Here is a 6,523-nt window from a genome sequence, read left to right as displayed (position 1 = left end):
AGAAGCTTGATCGCTTGATGAGATCTGGGATGGTAACCTTTCCTTTCAAGAAGGTTAGTCTGAGATTTGATGGAACGAACTACACTCTTTGGAAGAGTATGATGAAAATACATTTGAGATGCATTGGAGAAGAGTATTGGAAGATCACTAAGAATGTTTATAATGTCCCTTAGAATCATCCTTCTACTCTGCATGAGCTGAAGGAAGAAGAATATGATATTAGAGCCAAGGAAGCATTGTTGTTTGCCTTATTAGATTCTGAAATGACTAAGGTAATGGATCTTGAAACCACTCATGAGTTCTTGGTAAATTTGGAGACCCTACATGAAGGTGATAGTCATGTGAAAGTTGCTAAGTTGTGGAGCTTGAAAGGAAAGCATGAGAATTGAAAGATGGGTGAAGATGGGAATATTACCTCTTTTATACAGAAAGTGAATGAGTTTGTGTGTGGAATCAGATGTGTCAGTTGTTGGCCATATGATGGAATTGATTATGTGTTCCATTGATGTTTTGTCATTGATGTCAACACTTGCTGTTATGATTATTTACTGGCTTCCGGTAAGTGGATTGGATTGGAAGATAATCAATTGATTGCCACTAGTATGATTTGGTTGGTGGAATATGTCTGTATGGATGGTCCATATGCTTATGAAGTATGTTTCAGTCATTTGGTATTGACTTGATGATCTGATGCTATCTTATGTTCTAGTAAGCTTGCTTAATTGATCCAGTAAGGGTTTCACCAGCAAAGCTTTATTGAAGATCTTTGATGTAATGCATAAGTGGTGTTGGTCTAGCTTCTAGAAGGGATTCAGGATGCTGATGGTGATCGTGTTTGTGCCTCATCCAATTGGTGTCATTTCTTTGGCATGTGTGGATCTATTTTAGATCTGGTGCTATCTAGGTTATGGACCGGTTTGCATGAAACGTGTTGGTGGATCCTCGGATGCACTTCCAGGATGTTTTATTGATTGGATGATATTTGTTTGGCCTTAGGCCGACATGTGTTATGATTTTATTTTAGGATTATGTAATGGATCTACTGTATTATCATTTGTGTGGCCAACCTAATTAGTTAGGTCCTGGGTTGGTATAAATGTATGTAAGATCTCATTGTAGATCAAGTAGTATGGCAAGGAGCGAATAATGTAATAATCATTTGTGCAGAGGATTTGGTCGATCATAGGTGATCGAGTTGGGTTTATGTAAGAGGTTTTAGACCTCCAATATTGATCTTAACCGAAACCGTAATCTGGCATGTTTGATGCTATTACTGACAGTTCTTCTTTCTGGATCATAATCCAAACATCTTGAGGTGGTTGACATCTATGTAGTTAGTGAGACTCCATTGTGATGAGCAGTGCACTCTAGGCAGTGTGCCTTCCTGCATGTGTAGGCCCCTATTGTAATCATATACTTGCTGTAGAAGTATCATCTGACTGTGGGTAGGGTTTCCCACCATGGTTTTTCCTCATTGAGGTTTTCCATGTACAAATCATGGTATTATGTGTTATGGTTGCATGGTATTGATTCTCTAGTTTTCATTTATGCTTTAATGCTCAATCATTTATACTAGTATAAGGTTTTAAGTGCTTTAATTCATATAATCTGTTAACAACTAATTCACCCCTCCCCTCTCAATTGTTCACTGGTTATCCTAACAATCAGTGGAGTCCTTGAAGAGTCTAAGATTGTTGCTAAAGTGTTAAGATCCTTGCCTCCTTCTTACAAGCATAAATTTTGTACTATTTATGAGATCCGAACTGTGACAAATGTGACAAGAGATATGTTGGTTGGCAAGCTTGGTACTTTTGAGCTAAGTGAGTTTGGAGACCCTCTTCCTAAGACTGAATTTGCATTCAAAGTTACTATTTTCGGGAAGCAGAGATATGATCTAGGAGAAAGTTCTACAAGAGTATCTAGATATGAGAAAGAGATGAAAGAGATGGAAGATGAAGAAAAAGAGCTTGAGGAGCTTGAAGCACTTATTGCCAAAAGATTGCCTAAGGGTGTCAGTAAGTATGAAGGGAAGTTACCTCTTAAATGTTTTTCATGTAATAAGATAGGATATTTTATATCAAGGGGTCTAGAAAGAGAGAGAAATAATAAGACGTTTAAGCCATTTAAGCCTAAATATCAAAAAAGTGTTATTATATTGTTGATGAAGGTGTGATAGATGATGAGTTGGATAAGGATAATTCAGGAGATGAATTTGTGTTCATTTATATCAAGGAAGATGATCCTGTAACTAAAGATTCTATAAGGTTCATGAATGAAGAGAAAGATTTATCTGCTAAAGTTGAGGAGAAATATGAATGGGTAATTGACAGTGGTTTCTCTCATCAAATGATAGGTGATAAGATTAAATTTGTAAACTTGGAAAGGTATGATGGTGGTATAGTAAGATTTAGAGATAGAAAAGCTTGTGTAATCCATGGTGGAGGTTTTATTTCTCTTGATGGTAAGCATAATACTGATGATGTGTTGTATGTTGAAGGTTTAAAGCATAATAGTTTGAGTGTTGGTCAGATGGTTGATAAGGGATATAATTTACAATTCAAGAATAAGAAATGTGAGATCTTGAGTAGCTCTGAAACTCAGATTGCATCAGGTACAAAGACTAAAGGTAATATCTTTCACTTGAATATGGGTGCTAAAATTTTTTTGATTGCTCAAATTGATGAAAGTTGGTTATGGTATAAAGGGATGTGTCATGTAAATTTTGATTGTATAGTTAAGATAAGTTATACTTAGGTAATTAGAGATCTACCAAAGTTAATAAAGCCTTCTAATCTGGTATGTAAGGAATGTCAACTAGGGAAGTGGACAAGAGTTACTTATAAGAGAAAATTGTTGGCATTGTGTTGTCATTGATGTCAACCGGTATGACATGACCACCAATAGTAGAGATGGATGTGCAACACTGTTATGAAGGAGTACATGATGTGATATCTTTGATATCACCTTGTGTTGTAGAAAACCGGTAAACTGGTAAGGCAAGAATAAGTTGCTAGTGGACTCACTATTGGCATTATGTGAATTGGTATAAGAACCGGTATGAGGATATAATGACATTGTATGTTGTCATTGATGTCAATATGATGAAGAGGAGAGAACCAGCACATGTGAGAACCGGTATAACACCGTGAACCGACATTTGTGCCAAAGTGAAGCAGTGTGTTTGTTCAAGATGAACCGGCATAAGGTTATGGGAACCAGCACATGGAAGTGGTGTATGACTACCAGTTGATAGTCTCAACCTCAAGGTTTCCGGTTGGAGTGCTTCAAGTTTGTGTGGCTCAATCGGTGACATTGTGTGATGAGTTAGCATTGTAAAGAAGAATAGATCATGTTGCCACATAAGCCTATGTGCATGAAGGATCTTGCATGAGGGAGATTGTTCCTATCCACCTCAAGAATGTGTGAAGTCTATAAAACAGTGATAATGTGTGATGGGTTATCAACCGCCATAAAATCGGTGGAAATGGACGATGGAGAATGTCTTGAGATTGGATCAAGACTATTGCATTTAATGTAGTGTTCTCAATGGTCGGGATTGAACCGTTTGAATTCCTTAACCTAACAGGTTTAGGGTTTAGGGTTTATGCTTTTGACCTATTTGTTGTTCTATAAGGTCGATGATGTGACTCTTCCCGAGGTTGTTGGAAAAAAGTTGAGTGTGTGTATGCAAGAGAGGTGATACATGATTCTTGCCAAACTAGAGGAGAGAAGTGATACTTGCAGAGTGTAAGTGCAGAAGGTGAAGAGGAGCTTAAGTGGATCTGCATTGGCATTGAATGCTATTATCAGGTCATTTGTATACCTGTTGATCTTTAACTAATTCAATAGTTGTGAAATCCCTTAACAGGGTAGCCTTAACTGGCTTGTTGTGAAATCCCTTAACAGGGTAGCCTTAACTGGCTTGTTGTAAATCCTTTAACACAGTAACTTGAAGCTATTGAGTAATTGACTCCTTTAGCTATTGAGTTCTTGAAATCCTCTAGGTAACCCCTAACAGGGTTTAACCCTTAACCGGGTATTGTAACCATCCCTTAACCGGGTGATCCCTAACAGGATCGATTCCTAACAGAACCTATTGTAATAGTCTTTAACCGGACTAGGCTTCTAACAGAGCGGACTTCTAAAGAGTTCAAAAAGCTTGTGGGTATTCATCCCCACCGTGGTTTTTCCCAGTTGGGTTTCCATGTGAAAATATGTGTGTCAAGTGTGATGTTTTCTTCATGTGATGATTATGATTGTTTTCTATTAAGCAGTGATGCAAGTTGATCTTGCAGTAATATGTACAATCTGTGATGGTAGATTATCTACTCATGCATTAGGAGGAAGTGGAAATAAAGTGTTAGATTTGGTAAGAAGATAAGAGTCAACCGGTTTATGCTTGTCTCAGTTATTTTGAGTTTTGCCAGTTGTACTCTATTTAAGGACCGGTGTTTGTCAATACACTGTGTCTACAGACAAACTGGTTTTTAGGCTGTGTTTTTGTCTGTACTGATTCACCCCCCCTCTTAGTACCAGTTTGGTACTATTCGTTCATCATTGAGTTATCACTCGCCAGTACACAAGTTACTGCCTGACTTGTGTGATGAGATAAAGAAGTGTTTGAGTAGTTGTTTGTGCAATAATGAATATTCTCACATCAGATCATAGGTGCCTATTTGAAGAGATATTGCACAAACAGGGAAGCCACATGTGTACATTGCAGGATGCAGAAGGCAAGGTGTCACTCCATTGGTAAGTGAAGATTATCTCTTATTATGCACTGTGTGCATAAGTGTGAAGAGGTAAAGGCATGTACTTGAAGGCTCACATTGGATCCACCGGTAAATTGAGGAAAAGCCTTAAGTGCATGAGATCAGGACCGATAGGTAAGGCATGTTGAGATACTAGTTCAAAGGAAGTGAGAAGTGTTTATCACCTTGACAAACCAATAGAGGAATGAATAGAATTGATCAGGGAAAAGGTAAGGATAAGTAGATGTAGTCAGAAATAGATTGACCTGATTAAAGTTGGAGTCTTGAGAAGGGTGATGACATGGTGTCATCAAGAGTGGTAACTGGTATGTAAGTCCATCATTAACATGGACAAGGTGCAGATACTTGATGGGAATGTGCATGCAAAGGCCAGTCATGTCTGAAGACCAGTTTGAGAGTTACACTAGTAGAATAAGAAAGGTCATGACAAGAAGGACAACTGGCAAGGTGTCATATGCCACTAGGGTTTGTTTATTGGTAGATGGAACTGGTTGTTTGAATGTTCGGTGACTAGGCATCAACTGACAAGAATAGTGTGATAAGGTGGATATTGACAATGATGCCACAAGAAGATGAAATGGAAAACATGCATGAGGTGGTGAACCTACAACAGATAAAGATGGAATTTACATCGATGGGGTAGGTGTAGAGTTGGTCGACTGTGATCGAAGATCCCACAAATCATGGGACATGTTGCAGATTGTTGTAGGGGTTTGTGGCTCGAGGTTTGAAGGACAATTACAAGCCAGCTAAGAGCGATTGAGGAGATCGAGGTGGATGAAGGAAACAACACAACCAAATCATGGTGTTTGACCAAGAGACTAGCTGATAGGGTAAAAAGCATATCACCAAAGAGGGAAGGCATGATCAAGGAGGCACATAAATGACATATTTTTGTAGACTAGTAGTCTGGAAGATCATATGGGACAAGATCTTATTAGATTTTGTTTGCCTTGAAGGTGGTGAATAAACCCTAACTACTTGATTTTTGAAATGGTCTTTTGGTAGGAAACCAGTCTATAAAGATGAAGGCAAAAGACATTATTAGTAGGCTATTGTAGTAGAAGAATGCGATGCTATTGTGAAGTGTGATACTTTTGCAGGTAAGAGAAAATCAACCGAGTGCTTGATGAGCATCTGAGAAGTGAGTGAGAGTGAGGGAGAACCTGGTTGAAATGTTCAATTGGTAGGAGAGAAGAGTATGTAGTGTTCAAACTGACAGAGAATCAAAAGTAAAGGATGTTGCAGAGAAGGAAGACAAAGAACTCACAAAGTGTTATACCGATGAAGACAAGAGAGTAAGGTGGAGATCAAGAAGAGTAGAAGAAGAGGATAAATGTGCCGGTAGATTTCATTGGCATTTAAGCAGTAGAAGAGTGAGTCGGTGTAGCAGAGAAGGTATCTCACTGACAGAGTAAGACATGTGATAAGGCTGCAAGATTCACTTGTAATAGGATAACTACTTATGTATTTGATGTTTATATTGTGAACACTGAGTTGTAGCTCGGTGTAGGGGTTGGTTCTCCTTGGGTAGATGCCCTAAAGGTAGGGGTTGTAGCCCATAAATCAGGTAGGGGTTGTAGCTCCTTGGGTTGGTACCCTAAAGTCAAGGGTTGGTGCCCCTTGGGTTGGTGCCCTAAACTTTGTAACTGTATTTTCATTGTGAGGCTGGATTGGAGTAGTAGACTCCAGCATAATTTCTCATCGAGGTTTTTCCCATCTTGGGTTTTCCTCATATATGCTAGTGTTAT

Source organism: Cryptomeria japonica, chromosome 3 (assembly GCF_030272615.1).
Source record: "Cryptomeria japonica chromosome 3, Sugi_1.0, whole genome shotgun sequence".
In the NCBI taxonomy this organism is placed as follows: domain Eukaryota; kingdom Viridiplantae; phylum Streptophyta; class Pinopsida; order Cupressales; family Cupressaceae; genus Cryptomeria; species Cryptomeria japonica.
Note: the sequence above shows the minus strand (reverse complement) of the source record.